Below are 18,098 nucleotides of genomic sequence, written 5' to 3'. Positions count from 1 at the left end.
CCATAGCTCCCCTTAGTGGTGGAGCCACAGTACTGCAACGACCAGGACTCTGGGGCGCTGCACTAATCACCTTATCTGTCATGGTTCTCAATGGTAAGAGAACGTAATAAAGCATACAAAAGGACTAGCTCTTGGAAGATGGGAACTCGAGCTGACCATGAGCTAAACCTACCGCACAACTAACAGTGGCCGGGTAGCGTGCCTACGTTTTATCCCTAGACGCCCAGTGCCAGCCGGAGAACTGACTGACCCTAGCAGAGGAAAACACAGACCTAGCTTACCTCTAGAGAAATTTTCCCCAAAAGGCAGACAGTAGCCCCCACATATATTGGCGGTGATTTTAGAGGAAATTGACATACGAAGTATGAAGATAGGTTTAGCAAATTGAGGTCCGCTTACTAGATAGTAGGAAGACAGAAAAGGGAACTTCACGGTCAGCTGAAAACCCTTTCAAAATACCATCCTGAAATTACTTTAAGACTCTAATATCAACTCATGACACCAGAGTGGCAATTTCAGCTCACAAGAGCTTCCAGCCTCAGAAATATTCAATCACAGAGAACTGGAACAAAAATGCAAAACAAACTTAGGACAACAAGTCCAACTTAGCTGATAGTTGTCTAGGAGCAGGAACATGCAACAGAAAGGCTTCTGGTAACATTGTTGGCCGGCATAGAAATGACTGAGGAGCAAGGCTAAATAGAAAACTCCCACATCCAGATGGAAAACAGGTGAACAGAGGAGATGAAGCACACAAGTGCAGTACCACCAGAAACCACCGGGGGAGCCCAGAAACCAAATTCACAACAGTACCCCCCCCTCAAGGAGGGGGCACCGAACCCTCACCAGAACCACCAGGGCGATCAGGATGAGCCCTATGAAAGGCACGGACCAAATCGGAGGCATGAACATCAGAGGCTGTCACCCAAGAGTTATCCTCCTGACCGTAGCCCTTCCACTTGACCAGATACTGAAGTCTCCGTCTGGAAACACGGGAGTCCAAGATCTTCTCGACAACGTACTCCAACTCACCCTCAACCAACACCGGAGCAGGAGGCTCCACGGAAGGCACAACCGGTACCTCATACCTGCGCAACAATGACCGATGGAAGACATTATGAATAGAAAAAGATGCAGGGAGGTCCAAACGAAAGGACACAGGGTTAAGAATCTCCAATATCTTGTATGGGCCGATGAACCGAGGCTTAAACTTAGGAGAAGAAACCTTCATAGGGACAAAACGAGAAGATAACCACACCAAGTCCCCAACACAAAGACGAGGACCAACACGACGACGGCGGTTGGCAAAATGCTGAGTCTTCTCCTGGGACAACTTCAAATTGTCCACCACATGCCCCCAAATCTGATGCAACCTCTCCACCACAGCATCCACTCCAGGACAATCCGAAGACTCCACCTGACCGGAAGAGAAACGAGGATGAAACCCCGAATTACAGAAGAAAGGAGAAACCAAGGTGGCAGAACTAGCCCGATTATTGAGGGCAAACTCCGCCAAGGGCAAAAAGGCAACCCAATCATCCTGATCCGCAGACACAAAACACCTCAAATAAGTCTCCAAGGTCTGATTAGTTCGCTCGGTCTGGCCATTAGTCTGAGGATGGAAAGCAGACGAAAAAGACAAATCAATGCCCATCCTAGCACAGAACGCTCGCCAAAATCTAGACACGAATTGGGTTCCCCTGTCAGAAACGATATTCGCCGGAATACCATGCAAGCGCACCACATTTTGAAAAAACAGAGGAACCAGCTCGGATGAGGAGGGCAATTTGGGCAAGGGAACCAAATGGACCATCTTAGAGAAACGGTCACACACCACCCAGATGACAGACATCTTCTGAGAAACAGGGAGATCAGAAATAAAATCCATGGAGATGTGAGTCCAAGGCCTCTTCGGAATAGGCAAGGATAACAACAATCCACTAGCCCGAGAACAAGGCTTGGCCCGAGCACAAACATCACAAGACTGCACAAAACCTCGCACATCTCGCGACAGGGAAGGCCACCAGAAGGACCTAGCCACCAAATCCCTGGTACCAAAGATTCCAGGATGACCTGCTAACGCAGAAGAATGGACCTCCGAGATGACTCTACTGGTCCAATCATCAGGAACAAACATTCTACCAGGCGGGCAACGATCAGGTCTATTCGCCTGAAACTCCTGCAAGACCCGTCGCAAGTCTGGGGAAACAGCAGATAATATCACTCCATCCTTAAGGATACCTGTAGGTTCAGAATTACCAGGGTAATCAGGCTCAAAACTCCTAGAAAGGGCATCCGCCTTCACATTTTTAGAACCTGGTAGGTAAGAAACCACAAAATTAAACCGAGAGAAAAATAACGACCAGCGCGCCTGTCTAGGATTCAGGCGCCTGGCAGACTCAAGATAAATCAAATTCTTGTGGTCGGTCAATACCACCACCTGATGTCTAGCCCCCTCAAGCCAATGACGCCACTCCTCAAAAGCCCACTTCATAGCCAAGAGCTCCCGATTACCAACATCATAATTTCGCTCAGCGGGCGAAAATTTACGAGAAAAGAACGCACAAGGTCTCATCACGGACCAGTCGGAACTTTTCTGCGACAAAACCGCCCCAGCTCCGATTTCTGAAGCGTCAACCTCAACCTGAAAAGGAAGAGTAACATCAGGCTGACGCAATACAGGGGCGGAAGAAAAGCGGCGCTTAAGCTCCCGAAAGGCCTCCACAGCAGCAGGGGACCAATCAGCAACATCAGCACCCTTCTTAGTCAAATCAGTCAACGGTTTAGCAACATCAGAAAAACCAGTTATAAATCGACGATAAAAATTAGCAAAGCCCAAAAACTTCTGAAGGCTCTTAAGAGAAGAGGGTTGCGTCCAATCACAAATAGCCTGAACCTTGACAGGGTCCATCTCAATGGAAGAGGGGGAAAAAATGTACCCCAAAAACGAAATCTTTTGAACCCCAAAAACGCACTTAGAACCCTTTACACACAAAGAATTAGAGCGCAAAACCTGAAAAACCCTCCTGACCTGTTGGACATGAGAGTCCCAGTCATCCGAAAAAATCAAAATATCATCAAGATACACAATCAAAAATTTATCCAAATAATCACGGAAAATGTCATGCATAAAGGACTGAAAGACTGAAGGGGCATTTGAAAGACCAAAAGGCATTACTAAATACTCAAAATGGCCCTCAGGCGTATTAAATGCGGTTTTCCACTCATCCCCCTGCTTAATTCGCACCAAATTATACGCCCCACGAAGATCAATCTTAGAGAACCACTTGGCCCCCTTTATTCGAGCAAACAAATCAGTAAGCAGTGGCAAAGGATACTGATATTTAACCGTGATTTTATTCAAAAGCCGATAATCAATACACGGCCTCAAAGAGCCATCTTTTTTAGCTACAAAGAAAAAACCGGCTCCTAAGGGAGATGACGAAGGACGAATATGTCCCTTTTCCAAGGACTCCTTAATATATTCCCGCATAGCAGCATGTTCAGGCACAGATAGATTAAATAAACGACCCTTTGGAAACTTACTGCCAGGAATCAGATCTATAGTACAATCGCAATCTCTGTGCGGAGGTAGTGAACCAAGTTTAGGCTCCTCAAAAACGTCACGATAATCAGATAAAAATTCCGGAATCTCAGAGGGAATAGATGACAAAATGGAAACCAAAGGTACGTCCCCATGAGTCCCCTGACATCCCCAGCTTAACACAGACATTGCTTTCCAGTCGAGGACTGGGTTATGAGATTGCAGCCATGGCAATCCAAGCACCAACACATCATGTAGATTACACAACACAAGGAAGCGAATAATCTCCTGGTGATCCGGATTAATACGCATAGTTACTTGTGTCCAGTATTGTGGTTTGTTACTAGCCAATGGCGTGGAGTCAATACCCTTCAGAGGTATAGGAACTTCCAGAGGCTCTAAATCAAACCCACAGCGTTTGGCAAAGGACCAATCCATAAGACTCAAAGCGGCGCCAGAGTCGACATAGGCGTCCGCGGTAATAGACGATAAAGAGCAAATCAGGGTCACAGATAGAATAAACTTAGACTGTAAAGTGCCAATTGAAACAGACTTATCAACCTTCTTAGTACGTTTAGAGCATGCTGATATAACATGAGTTGAATCACCACAATAGAAGCATAACCCATTTTTTCGCCTAAAATTCTGTCGTTCGCTTCTGGACAGAATTCTATCACATTGCATAATCTCTGGCGTCTTCTCAGTAGACACCGCCAAATGGTGCACAGGTTTGCGCTCCCGCAAACGCCGATCAATCTGAATAGCCATTGTCATGGACTCATTCAGACCTGTAGGCACAGGGAACCCCACCATAACATCTTTAATGGCATCAGAGAGACCCTCTCTGAATTTCGCCGCCAGGGCGCACTCATTCCACTGAGTAAGCACAGACCACTTACGAAATTTTTGGCAGTATATTTCAGCCTCATCTTGCCCTTGAGACAGGGCCATTAAGGCTTTTTCAGCCTGAATTTCTAAATGAGGTTCCTCATAAAGCAACCCTAAAGCCAGGAAAAACGCATCCACATTGAGCAACGCAGGATCCCCTGGTGCCAAAGCAAATGCCCAATCCTGAGGGTCGCCCCGGAGCAAGGAAATTACAATCCTGACCTGCTGTGCAGGATCTCCAGCGGAGCGAGATCTCAGAGACAAAAATAATTTACAATTATGTTTGAAATTCTGGAAGCGAGATCTATCCCCAGAGAAAAATTCAGGTAAAGGAATTCTAGGTTCAGATGTAGGAGCATGAATAACGAAATCCTGTAAGCCTTGAACCTTCATAGCGAGATTATTCAAACCTGTAGCTAAACTCTGAGGATCCATATTAATCAGGTGAAATCAGAACCATTCAAGGATTAGAAGGAGAGAGAGACGAAGGCTGCAGTAAGCAGAGATGCTAGTGAATCAACTAATGAGCAAACTCAGGAAAAAAAAAAAATCTCTGCAGACTTCTTTTCTCTCCTTTCTTCTGCCAATTATTTTAACTCTTGGCCGGCCAAACTGTCATGGTTCTCAATGGTAAGAGAACGTAATAAAGCATACAAAAGGACTAGCTCTTGGAAGATGGGAACTCGAGCTGACCATGAGCTAAACCTACCGCACAACTAACAGTGGCCGGGTAGCGTGCCTACGTTTTATCCCTAGACGCCCAGCGCCAGCCGGAGAACTGACTGACCCTAGCAGAGGAAAACACAGACCTAGCTTACCTCTAGAGAAATTTTCCCCAAAAGGCAGACAGTAGCCCCCACATATATTGGCGGTGATTTTAGAGGAAATTGACATACGAAGTATGAAGATAGGTTTAGCAAATTGAGGTCCGCTTACTAGATAGTAGGAAGACAGAAAAGGGAACTTCACGGTCAGCTGAAAACCCTTTCAAAATACCATCCTGAAATTACTTTAAGACTCTAATATCAACTCATGACACCAGAGTGGCAATTTCAGCTCACAAGAGCTTCCAGCCTCAGAAATATTCAATCACAGAGAACTGGAACAAAAATGCAAAACAAACTTAGGACAACAAGTCCAACTTAGCTGATAGTTGTCTAGGAGCAGGAACATGCAACAGAAAGGCTTCTGGTAACATTGTTGGCCGGCATAGAAATGACTGAGGAGCAAGGCTAAATAGAAAACTCCCACATCCAGATGGAAAACAGGTGAACAGAGGAGATGAAGCACACAAGTGCAGTACCACCAGAAACCACCGGGGGAGCCCAGAAACCAAATTCACAACACTTATCCCAAGCTATGCTTTTAACTATTTTTCTGTGATACACCATAAGAAATGAATATATACAGTGAAGGAAATAATTATTTGATTCCTTGCTGATTTTGCAAGTTTGCCCACTGACAAAGACATGAACAGTCTATAATTTTAAGGGTAGGTTAATTTTTAACATTGAGAGATAGAATATCAAAAATAAAATCTAGAAAATCACATTGTATAAATTATACAAATTTATTTGCATTTTGTTGTGAGAAATAAATATTTGATCCCTCTGGCAAACAAGACTTAATACTTGGTGGCAGAATCCTTGTTGGTAAGCACAGCAGTCAGATGTTTTTTGTATTGATGATGAGGCTTGTGCACATATCAGGAGGAATTTTGGTCCACTCCTCTTTGCAGATCATCTCTAAATCATTAAGATTTTAAGATTGCCGCTTGGCAACTCGGAGCTTTAACTCCTTCCATAAGTATTCTATGAGATTAAGGTCTAGAGATTGGCTAGACCACTCCATAACCTTAAGGTACCTTCACACGAAACGACATCGCTAGCGATCCGTGACGTTGCAGCGTCCTGGCTAGCGATATCGTTTCGTTTGACACGCAGCAGCGATCAGGATCCTGCTGTGATGTCGCTGGTCGCTGAATAAAGTCCAGAACTTTATTTGGTCGTCCGATCGCTGTGTATCGTTGTGTTTGAAAGCAAAAGCAACGATACCAGCGATGTTTTACACTGGTAACCAGGGTAAACATCGGGTTACCAAGCGCAGGGCCGCGCTTAGTAACCCGATGTTTACCCTGGTTACCAGCGTAAAAGTAAAAAAAACAAACAGCACATACTTACATGCGTCCCCCAGCGTCTGCTTCCTGACACTTAACTGAGCGCCGGCCCTAAAAGTGAAAGTGAAAGCACAGTGGTGACGTCACCGCTGTGCTGTTAGGGCCGGAGCTCAGTCAGTGTCAGGAAGCAGACGCTGGGGGACGCATGTAAGTATGTGCTGTTTGTTTTTTTTACTTTTACGCTGGTAACCAGGATAAACATCGGGTTACTAAGCGCGGCCCTGCGCTTAGCAACCCGATGTTTACCCTGGTTACCCGGGGACCGCGGCATCGTTGGTCGCTGGAGAGCGGTCTGTGTGACAGCTCTCCAGCGATCAAACAGCGACGCTGCAGCGATCGGCATCGTTGTCGCTATCGCTGCAGCTTCGCTTCGTGTGAAGGTACCTTTAATGTGTTTTTTTTGAGCCACTCCTTTGTTGCCTTGGCTGTATGTTTTGGGTCACTGTTGCAAGACCCAGCCACAACCCATTTTTAATGTCCTGGCGGAGGGAAGGAGGGTGTTACTCAGGATTTTACAGTACATGGCTCCATCCATTCTCCAATTGATGCGGTGAAGTAGTCCTGTGCCCTTAACAGAGAAACACCCCCAAAACATAATGTTTCCACCACCATGCTTGATAGGTCGGACGGTGTTCTTTGGTTCATAGGCACCATTTCTCTTCCACCAAACAAGGCTTGTTGAGTTAATGCCAAAGAGCTCAATTTTCGTCTCATATGACCACAGCACCTTCTCCCAATCACTCACAGAATCTGATTGTGGTCCCAGCTGCCTTGAGATCATTAACAAGTCGTACCCGACTACCCCCCACCCCCACCCCCGTGTAGTTTTAGGCTGATCTCTCACTTTCCTCATGATCAACTGAATACTGTTGGAGGAAATAGCGCAAAAATAGGGTCTCATCCGAGATGTAGTCGGTTGATATAACTGAATTGTACTCACCAGATATAGCTAGATTAAAGCTTTGAGAGAATTCGCTGCAGCAGATCCACAGGTCCAGTAGAAACCAGCCGTTAGGTAGAAGTAATGTGAGAAAGCATGGTTTTGTTCTGAGCTGCTGAATCACTGAAGGTCCGAACGTATTTAATAAATGTGGTTTTTATTCAACGCATTTCAGACTCCATCAGGAAACACCACAAAATGACAATACTTATTTCTCACTGCAAAATGCAAATGAATTTATATAATTTACACAGTGTGATTTTCTGGATTTTATTTTTGATATACTATCTCTCAATGTTAAAATTAACCTACCCTTAAAATTATAGACCCTTAAAATTATAGACTGTTCATGTCTTTGACAGTGGGCAAACTTACAAAATCAGCAAGGGATCAAATAATTATTCCCTTCACTGTAAGTGCATCTTGGAATTGATGCATGAAGTAACCCAATGCTTCCCCAAGGGACAAAAATTAGGATATCAGTACTATAAATTGTCAGTTTTTACCCTTCTTTGCCAAGGGAGAAGTAGATCCAAAAAGCAGAAAAAGTATAAAGGAATAACTTATACAGCGGCTTGCGAAAGAATTCACCCCCTTGGTTTTTTACCTATTTTGTTACATTACAACCTGTGTTTAAATATTTTTGTAATGCTATATGTGTGTGATGCATCAGCACTAAATAATCTAAAATGGTGAAGTGAGAAAAATATAGTCATAAATCAATTCATTCTCTTTTGTGTTTTTTAATTTAAGACAAATTAAATGAAGATAATAATACCAAATAATTTGTGATTGCAATCATTTTCAGGAAGAAACGGAGTATTATCTAACAGAATTACAGGGGTGTCAATACTTTTGGCCACAACTGTATCTCATCTCCATTTGTTGTACAGTTGTGAGGCCATGTGCACACGTTGCGGATTTTTCCGCAGCGGATTTGTAAAATCCGCAGTGCAAAACCACTGCGGTTTTCACTGCGGATTTTCACGCGGTTTCTTCTGCGGATTCCTCTGCGGGTTTTCAACTGCACTTTCCTATTGGTGCAGGTTGAAAAACGCTGCGGAATCCGCAGAAAGAAGTGACATGCTACTTCTTTTTTTCCGCAGCGTTTCCACGCTGAATTTTCCGCAGCATGTGCACTGCGGTTTTTGTTTTCCATAGGTTTACATGGTACTGTAAACTTAGGCAAAACTGCTGCGGATCCACAGCGTCAAATCCGCTGCGGATCCGCAGCAAAATCCGCAGCGTGTGCACATACCCTAAGTGGTCTACTTTCAGCCACATATGGCAGGGGGCCCACACTGATTACCGTACTCAATTGACAGGAATATGGACAAACAGCTTCCCTTATGTGGACTAGGTTATCTCCTTTGTCTCCAGAGACATTTGCATTCATTTTAGAAGATAGAACTAACGGGACTTTCCATAAATGTCACATGAACTTAACCTTGCCAAGAGCTGTGCTATCCGTAATGTTATAAAGTTCAATATGAGTTTTATGTAATTTATTTATATCTCAACATCTGTGAATGAATGATGATGAATGAAGAGCTTGAGAGCACTCTGTACAGATGTAGTGTGTCACCTGTGATTTTCCATAGGGATGCAGATAAACCAGTATACAACTGTTGGAACACAACTTTCTTTCATATACATCATGGTGCCTCTGAAGCCGGGTATACGCTTCTTGGTTTCAGAAGTGCACTGTGCATGTACGGAACCGAAAAAGACGGCTGACATATATGGAGGACCAGTAGATCAAACTTCTTCCTTGCTTACAGACATGCGCACTGCACCTCAGAAGCCAGGAAGCTTACATCCGGCTTCAGAGGTACAATGACATTTACAACAGAAAGTTGGGACCATGTGCGAGTTTAGCAGAGAGCAGGCGAAGACACCGGCTCTTGTAAATCATGTTATCAGGCCCACAGATGTGAAATTTAGTAGGACAAGACAATAGAAATATATGGCCAGCAATATAATTAACAAGCTGTAGTTAAAGTCCTTCAGGTCTACACATGCAATGTGTGACATAAAGGACATGACACCATTTGTACTGTCTAGACAATTCACACATATATTAGTGAGAGTATTTCTTTCAGCGTAAACAGATGTAATAACAGGCATAAAATGCCCTATGTTTATGGTGTATAATAATGTTACCACATAGTAAGGATACATATATTTACTAACATAGCACAACCTATTACTTCTATAAGAAACCTTAATGATAAGCTCAGACTGGTAGGTAATAGTGCGGATTATCCATGTGAATTTACACACACCGACAGACTTCAGATGTAGGAAAGAAAGTGGTCACCAGGCAGAAAATAACAGCTCAGGGGAGCTAAATACATTTTTGTTTCCAATCCATTGGTGCGGATTTATGAAAACTGCGTAACTTTTAGCAGTATAAACTTAAAGATGTTGTCCGGTCTTAAGCTACACTTCTGTAGTCATTCTATTCAACTGTAGACTTGTGAATCCTCACATCGAGCGCACTGTATACTGTGAGGATTCTGTGACGGCGCAGGGAGGGACGTGCGCGTGACTGCAAGTATGTGATTTGCATACTCCCGGTGACAATCCAACTAGACTGTATCCAGCCTCGCTCTATACACTTGCATGGAGCGAGGCTGAAGCCAAGTAGTAGAATCCATATATGCAAATCACATACTTGCGATCACGAACTTGCAGCTTCTTGCGTCATCACCGGAGAATCCTCACAGTATGTAGTGCGCAATGTGAGGTTTTACAAGTCTGACTATAGACTTGTAGCTTAAAAGGAACCTGTCACCCCCAAAATCGAGGGTGAGCTAAGCCCACCGGCATCAGGGGTATCTACAGCATTCTGTAATGCTGTAGATAAGCCCCTGATGTATCCTGAAAGATGAGAAAAAGAGGTTAGATTATACTCACCTGGGGGGCGGTCCGATCCGATGGGCGTCGCGGTCCGGTCCGATGGGCGTCGCGGTCCGGTCCGGGGCCTCCCATCTTCTTACAATGAAGTCCTCTTCTTGTCTTCACGCTGCAGATCCGGCACAGGCGTACTTGTCTGCCCAGTTGAGGGCAGAGCAAAGTACTGCAGTGCGCAGGCGCCGGGCCTCTCTGACCTTTCCCGGCGCCTGTGCACTGCAGTACTTCGCTCTGCCCTCAACAGCCGGAGCCGCAGCATGAAGACAAGAAGAGGACTTCATCGTAAGACGATGGGAGGCCCCGGGCTGGACCGCGACGCCCATTGGATCGGACAGCCCGCCCAGGTGAGTATAATCTAGCCTCTTTTTCTCATCTTTCAGGTTACATCGGGGCTTATCTACAGCATTACAGAATGCTGTAGAAACCCCTGATGCCGATGGGCTTAGCTCACCTTCGATTTTGGGGGTGACAGGTTCCCTTTAAGACCAGTCAACCTGACGTTGTCCACTACTTGGACATCCATTCTTACATAAAACAGTGATCCATGTAAAATAAAAACAACATTTACTCACCTTTGGGACCAAAGCTGTTCCACCAATTGTTCAAGTGGACAGTCTTAAAATTAGTCAAATTTATTAGGGTGATTCATGTTGATTCATAAATGTGGTGAATCTTTAGACTGTTGAGTACTAACTTTACACCACCTATTAGTAAACAATAACTGGTGTACCACAACCAGGTAGGACTGGGTTAAATCTTAGCACTGCAAGTCTTAATTAAATGCTCCTGACTTGCCTTAACTAAAAAACAGAGCCTGTTTTCACTAGATGCTTCAGGATGTTGAGCAGAGTTGAGTGGTTGAGTGTGCCACTGGTGAGTAACCAACCAAAATGTGAGCTGTAGCTGAGAGAGAGAGACATGCCGGCATCTCTCTCTGAATGGAGACTGCTGTGAGAGCTGCAGAGAACCAGGTGGAAGCTGCAGCCTGTTCAGTGTGAACTATGCCCAGAGATGAACACTTCTGTTTGGCTCTTGAAGCTGCTGTAGCTTGGGCTGAAGGTGATACTGAGATTGTACCTTTTCTGTGTAGGAAGTCTGCTCCGGGAGAGAGGACTGTAATCTGTTTGGGTGAGCCCGACTGACATATGTGATTATGATTAAATGCACAGGCCGTGTGCAGAGAACTGCAAGTATCAGTGGTTGCAATGGACAATAGCTGTTTTGTGTGACAGAGCCGGGCTAGCTCAGCCGTGTATGAGTAGCCTGGGTCTGTGCTGTTTAGTTAGTGCCTGGTCAAGGTTAGGGATTTATGTTTATGATTTTGTTTTGATGGTATGAAACCTGTAAAAACGAATAAAAACTGTATGGGTCTGGACAAAAACTACATTGGTTGGGTGAAAGCTACCTAAGCCCTAATGCCTACCAAAGAGTGATCCCCGACACTGGATTAACACAATTTTGCCTCACAATGTTGCATTTTATGCCCCGTCTCCTTTATAGGAAGGCACTTCTCCTTTTCAATAACCAATGCCATAAAACAAGTAGTAAGTCAAGCATTTAAGGCAAATATTGCTGCAAATTTTGCCAGAACACTGGTACATTTAGCAGAATAAATCTCCCCAATTATCTAGAACAGAAAAGAGAATCATGGACAACAAACTTTGCCAGATCAGCATGATGGTGTGTGATGGAGGATTAGACAGGCCTGTACATGGATTGCTGCTCTAGTGCTTAGCTTAGAGACTGATAAGGGCCCATTCACCTGGCATTGCCACATGCACACACCCAATACATTGGATCCCAAGCATGTCCCTGCTATGGACGCACAGGCACAAGTTTCTCAGATCCAGACAACAGATTACTAATGCGCTCATGTAAATTTGTCTTTGTATTACATATATATACAGGAAATAAGTTCTTATTTATCATTTATTAAATTAAACTAAATTATTGTCTGAACCCAATTCTAATCTTACAGTAACAGCAGAGCATTCACATGATGTAGACGGTATCATATTACTCATGTGTAGGCATTGCTATAAGTAGCCTATTAAGCTTTCCAATGCTAGACTGCTAGAAAGGATACCTAAATCTTTCCAGCAGCAAAGTTCTAGCGGTTACAGATTAGTATGTAATTAGAGATGTGTGCCAAGAAAGTGATGGATGGGTCATATAATCCCCCTCTGCGTTTACCATAGATTTAACAATACACATCAAAGGTAAAGCTTGCCACATAAGTAAGGATAATATTGTAAGGATAATATAGTTCGATGTGGACATATAACTATAGACCCTTACATATACTGCATATAAAGAACTAAGACTACACGTTTTATTTCAGGCCAGAAAACCCTTAAGTGTCTGAAAATCACCTCTGGACCCCAACTTATGTGAAACATAAGAATCTCCTAATCCCCAACCTGTCTGGTGAGCTCATGGTAATCGCTTGTGTGGCTCTCTTCATCCACTGCTATGAGAATTACGGAAACAGCCAATCACACATATTACAATTGCAATGAATAGAGATGGCCGCGCACATGCACTGCACACGCTCCTTTCAGTTTCTGGCCGGCCGGATGAGACAGCCACTTTACCAGCCATTGAAGATGAACACGACACTTCTGGTCAGTAGGCACCACAGTAGGATCCCATTCCATAATGAAGGAGATACAACACTTGGCACCCCGATGCAATGGAAACATGAAATAAATTGAATGACAGCAATCCAAACGTTAGATATTTCAGTCTGTCCAATAGACCTTCATTAGTAAATGGATTGCCCTGGTGCCTTCTTCCTTTGCACAGAGGTGGATACCACTTGCTTGCCTTTGCGCTGCTCCTCTGGATTAATTCTTTTCTGAGCGATCTGTTATTGATGAAGGTCTATTGCACCGACCGAAATGTCTAAAGTTTGGATTGCTGTCATTCAATAAATGTCATCCTTTCATTGCATCAGAGCGCCAGGTGTTATATCTACAGTACTTCATTGCGAGATAGGACCCCACATTAGTGCCAAGTGTTACATCCACGTCACCAGGCAAGACAAGGGGTCGGATGACTACTTTTCTGGAGATAAGTGAAGGTCTCGGAGTTTCCACATTTTAGGTTCATTTTGTGCATTTTTCATTGTCTAATTTAGGAATATCCTAAGTTGTGACATACAGGATGTCATAGCTGTTTTAGAGATGCATCTTTTAATTTGCCATTTAGGTCAATCAAAGTAGACAGGAGTGCCCTACTGACTTTATTGGGCACTGTACAATACGTAATTTCCCGGCAGCATATTAAGCATCACATGAGTCTGATCGTGAGGTTTCCGGTAGGGGAATCACTTACTACTACCTTCTATTTGGAGGAACTTTTAAAGCAGATGGGATTTTTTATTATCTACATGTTTGATCATGATAACAACTTTCCATCCTCGCCTGGAAATGTCAACTAGAATAAAAAAAAATTGTATTCTCGACCTTTTGCATTAATATAACACTATAATTTTTACACTTTAAAGGGAATCTGTCACGAGGTTTTTTCCATCTAATCTGAGAGCAGCATAATGTTGAGACAGAGACCCTGATTCCAGTAATATGTTACTTACGGTAGTTTTTATAAAATCGTTGTTTTATCAGCAGGTTATCACTAGAGGACTCCTTTGATGAGCTCTGTATAACTCTGACCCCACCACTGATTGGCAGCTTTTTACCTGTGCACAGTGTAGGCGGTCAATCAGGGGTTGGGGCAGGGTTATACAGAGCTTACCATTCAGAGAACTGCTGGGTCTGCAGCAGACAGTAAGCGATACATTTGCTGGAATCAGGGTCTCTACTTCAACATCATTCTGCTCTCAATAGGGTAGCAAAAATTAATTACCTTTTAAGAAAACTTTAGAAATGCCATAGAGAAATGTTACAGTTTTTGATCAAGGGAGTTTGGGTGCTAAGACCTCAAACTATTGCAAAAATAATGGAGCAGAATCAATCAGCCAAGTTCTGTCTCCTCCAAAACTGAATAGAAAGTCTATGAAGTCCGTCAACAGTCTTGATGGAAAGCAACACCTAGGTGAGCCCTTCCGCCTCTTTGTTTTTTTGCAATCAATGGTGGCCTTAGCACCAGGACCTCCACCGACCAAAACTCTTCTCTAACTTTTCTCTATGACATGTCAAACGTTATTTTTTAAAGTACAGGTATATTTCAAAGAGGTGAATTTAACACTATATAGTTTTATTAACAAAATATTTATTAGCATTCATCACTGCAGAGCTTGTGATATAGCAGGCACGGGTTGGTCGTTTGAGATTTCTCTCTATCAAAATTTTAACCCAAAAATGGGGTATCGGCTTTTCAATATGATGTGCACGACGTCATCAGATATATTTTGTGTCATATATATTATATATATATCATGTGCTATGTGCTATTGCAATAAATATGGCACATCTTAGTTTCAAACAACTATTGACTCAGTTGGAAAGAAATCACGTCCAGTCTATGATCAGTGGTTTTAGATAGAAGCCTGAAAAACGTAAATTATCATGATCCACAAAAAAAGACAAATTCAGCTTTGTTAATTTTGGCTCTAAAATGTTTGAAGAAAGAAAAGGATGTTGTGATCACCATGACCAGCATCATGGCACAGACAGAGGGCATGACAGAGCGGAAAGCTCCATGTCGCTCAGTGTGTTCACCAGCAGCCCTCCTTCTAGGAATCCCTGAATATCCCAGCCGTCTCGTCCTGTGCACACTGCCCTGACTGCACACAGTAACATAACTCATGAAACTGCTAATCCACAGCACACCACTGCTGTCTGTATACTGTGAGTGGGTGTATGAGTGAATAAGTGCGCATGCATACACAATCAGCCCTCTGCAGCATCACCGTGGCATCATAGACATCTGTACAAAGTGTCTGTAGGATCCCTTGTTAGACAGGTCACCATCCAGAATACAGCCCATGCAAGTGTATGTCTGAATGGATAGATGGATGGATGGATGGATGGATGGATGGATGGATGGATGGATGGATGGATGGGTAGATCATTGCTACATATGTTTTTTTAATATTTTGCTCTGACACATAAAATAACTTTAGAAGATAAAATTTGAAGAAAAAAAAAATTCCGCAACATTCCCCAAGAAAGCACACGTCCATCATGTAGGTTGGAAACCAGAAGTAATTTCAGTAGGTATGTATTCTAAGGATTCTCATGCGAGACATTTACAAGCACAGATCACACAACAGAGACAAATTTACTCTATTTTTTTCTGAAGGCATCAAAAAGCTATTGTTATCAATGAGCCCAATGTATTATCCTAGAAATTGCTGCCTAACTACTGATATCTGTGCATGTATACATTCGTGAGTGTATATATGAGTGTGTGTGTATATATGTACATACATGAGCGGCATAGCACATAGGTTTTTATATATATACATATATATATATATATATACATGCATAAATGTGTACATCTATGTGTATAAATACATAACATGTACAGTACAAAGTAACGCTTATGTGTGTGTGTATATATATATATATATATATATATATATATTATATATATACACACACACGAGCGGCATAGTACATGGGTATATATATATATATATATATATATATATATATATATATATATACATGTGTGTACATACAATGCTGTATAGTACGTAGGTTATATAAGTCTGTATATACACACATACATATATATATATATATATATATATATATATATATATATATATATATATATATACACATTATACAAGCACATTGGCACCCATGGCTATCCAGTACATATATATACACACACACAGGCTCTCTGGCGGGGTCTGTACACGGTATCTGTGTGCCCCATACAGCACACACTGACTATGGAGCATTGGACGCTTTGTCTGTGGACTCGCAGCCTGGGTAGAACAAAGACTATGGTGGGTACCGAGCCAGCACATGCCCCTTTACCTGCAGGCACTGGGATCTCCTGGTCCACTTCAGCTCCTCAGAGTGACACGGAGCCCCGGCTGCTGCGCCCGGCTGGGGACTGAGCACCGCACTTGCCGCCGTGGTGGCACTGACATGTTGGTGGCTGGTGATGCTGTGCCCTCAGTCTGTACAAGCACATGTGGAGCCTGGCTGCTTGTGAGGAGATGGCAGGGAGATGGGGGAACAGCTATGTCCCCGCTGTGTGTGTGAAGCCATAGCCCCGGCTGCAGGAGCCGCACTCCTCCCCGAGCCCCGCCCCCACTCCTCAGTCTTCACAGGAGATGTCAGTACAGTGCTGAGGAGGAGATGCTACTCACTATATCCACTGTGTGCTCCCCGGTATACAGCTGCTGTGTGATATATATATGTATATAGAGGGTGGGCATCTCATCCCCTACACAATGTACACTGTGTGCTCCCCTGTATACAGCTGCTGTGTGATATATATGTATACAGAGGGTGGGCATCTCATCCCCTACACTATATACACTGTGTGCTCCCCGGTATACAGCTGCTGTGTGATATATATGTATACAGAGGGTGGGCATCTCATCCCCTACTCTATATACACTGTGTGCTTCCCGGTACACAGCTGCTGTGTGATATATATGTATACAGAGGGTGGGCATCTCATCCCCTACACTATATACACTGTGTGCTCCCCTGTATACAGCTGCTGTGTGATATATATGTATACAGAGGGTGGGCATCTCATCCCCTACACTATATACACTGTGTGCTCCCCTGTATACAGCTGCTGTGTGATCTATATGTATACAGAGGGTGGGCATCTCATCCCCTACACTATATACACTGTGTACTCCCCTGTATACAGCTGCTGTGTGATATATATGTATACAGAGGGTGGGCATCTCATCCCCTACACTATATACACTGTGTACTCCCCTGTATACAGCTGCTGTGTGATATATATGTATACAGAGGGTGGGCATCTCATCCCCTACACTATATACACTGTGTGCTCCCCTGTATACAGCTGCTGTGTGATCTATATGTATACAGAGGGTGGGCATCTCATCCCCTACACTATATACACTGTGTACTCCCCTGTATACAGCTGCTGTGTGATATATATGTATACAGAGGGTGGGCATCTCATCCCCTACACTATATACACTGTGTGCTCCCCTGTATACAGCTGCTGTGTGATATATATGTATACAGAGGGTGGGCATCTCATCCCCTACACTATATACACTGTGTGCTCCCCTGTATACAGCTGCTGTGTGATCTATATGTATACAGAGGGTGGGCATCTCATCCCCTACACTATATACACTGTGTACTCCCCTGTATACAGCTGCTGTGTGATATATATGTATACAGAGGGTGGGCATCTTATCCCCTACACTATATACACTGTGTGCTCCCCTGTATACAGCTGCTGTGTGATATATATGTATACAGAGGGTGGGCATCTCATCCCCTACTCTATATACACTGTGTGCTCCCCTGTATACAGCTGCTGTGTGATATATATGTATACAGAGGGTGGGCATCTCATCCCCTACTCTATATACACTGTGTGCTCCCCTGTATACAGCTGCTGTGTGATATATATGTATACAGAGGGTGGGCATCTCATCCCCTACTCTATATACACTGTGTGCTCCCCTGTATACAGCTGCTGTGTGA

General features: G+C 43.6%; 1 protein-coding gene across 1 annotated transcript in view; it reads right to left on the bottom strand.

Moving 5' to 3' along the window:
- Positions 1-16,701, bottom strand: part of ST6GAL2 (ST6 beta-galactoside alpha-2,6-sialyltransferase 2) — a 243,964-nt gene extending 227,263 nt beyond the window's left edge. The window contains exon 1 of the mRNA XM_077296601.1: positions 16,422-16,701. The gene's annotated coding sequence lies outside the window, so the exon portion shown is untranslated. The remainder of the gene's footprint in view (positions 1-16,421) is intronic.
- Positions 16,702-18,098: the final 1,397 nt, after the last annotated feature.

This window comes from Ranitomeya variabilis, chromosome 3 (genome assembly GCF_051348905.1).
Source record: "Ranitomeya variabilis isolate aRanVar5 chromosome 3, aRanVar5.hap1, whole genome shotgun sequence".
NCBI classification, from domain to species: domain Eukaryota; kingdom Metazoa; phylum Chordata; class Amphibia; order Anura; family Dendrobatidae; genus Ranitomeya; species Ranitomeya variabilis.
Note: the sequence above shows the minus strand (reverse complement) of the source record. Positions and strands in the feature narration are given on the sequence as shown.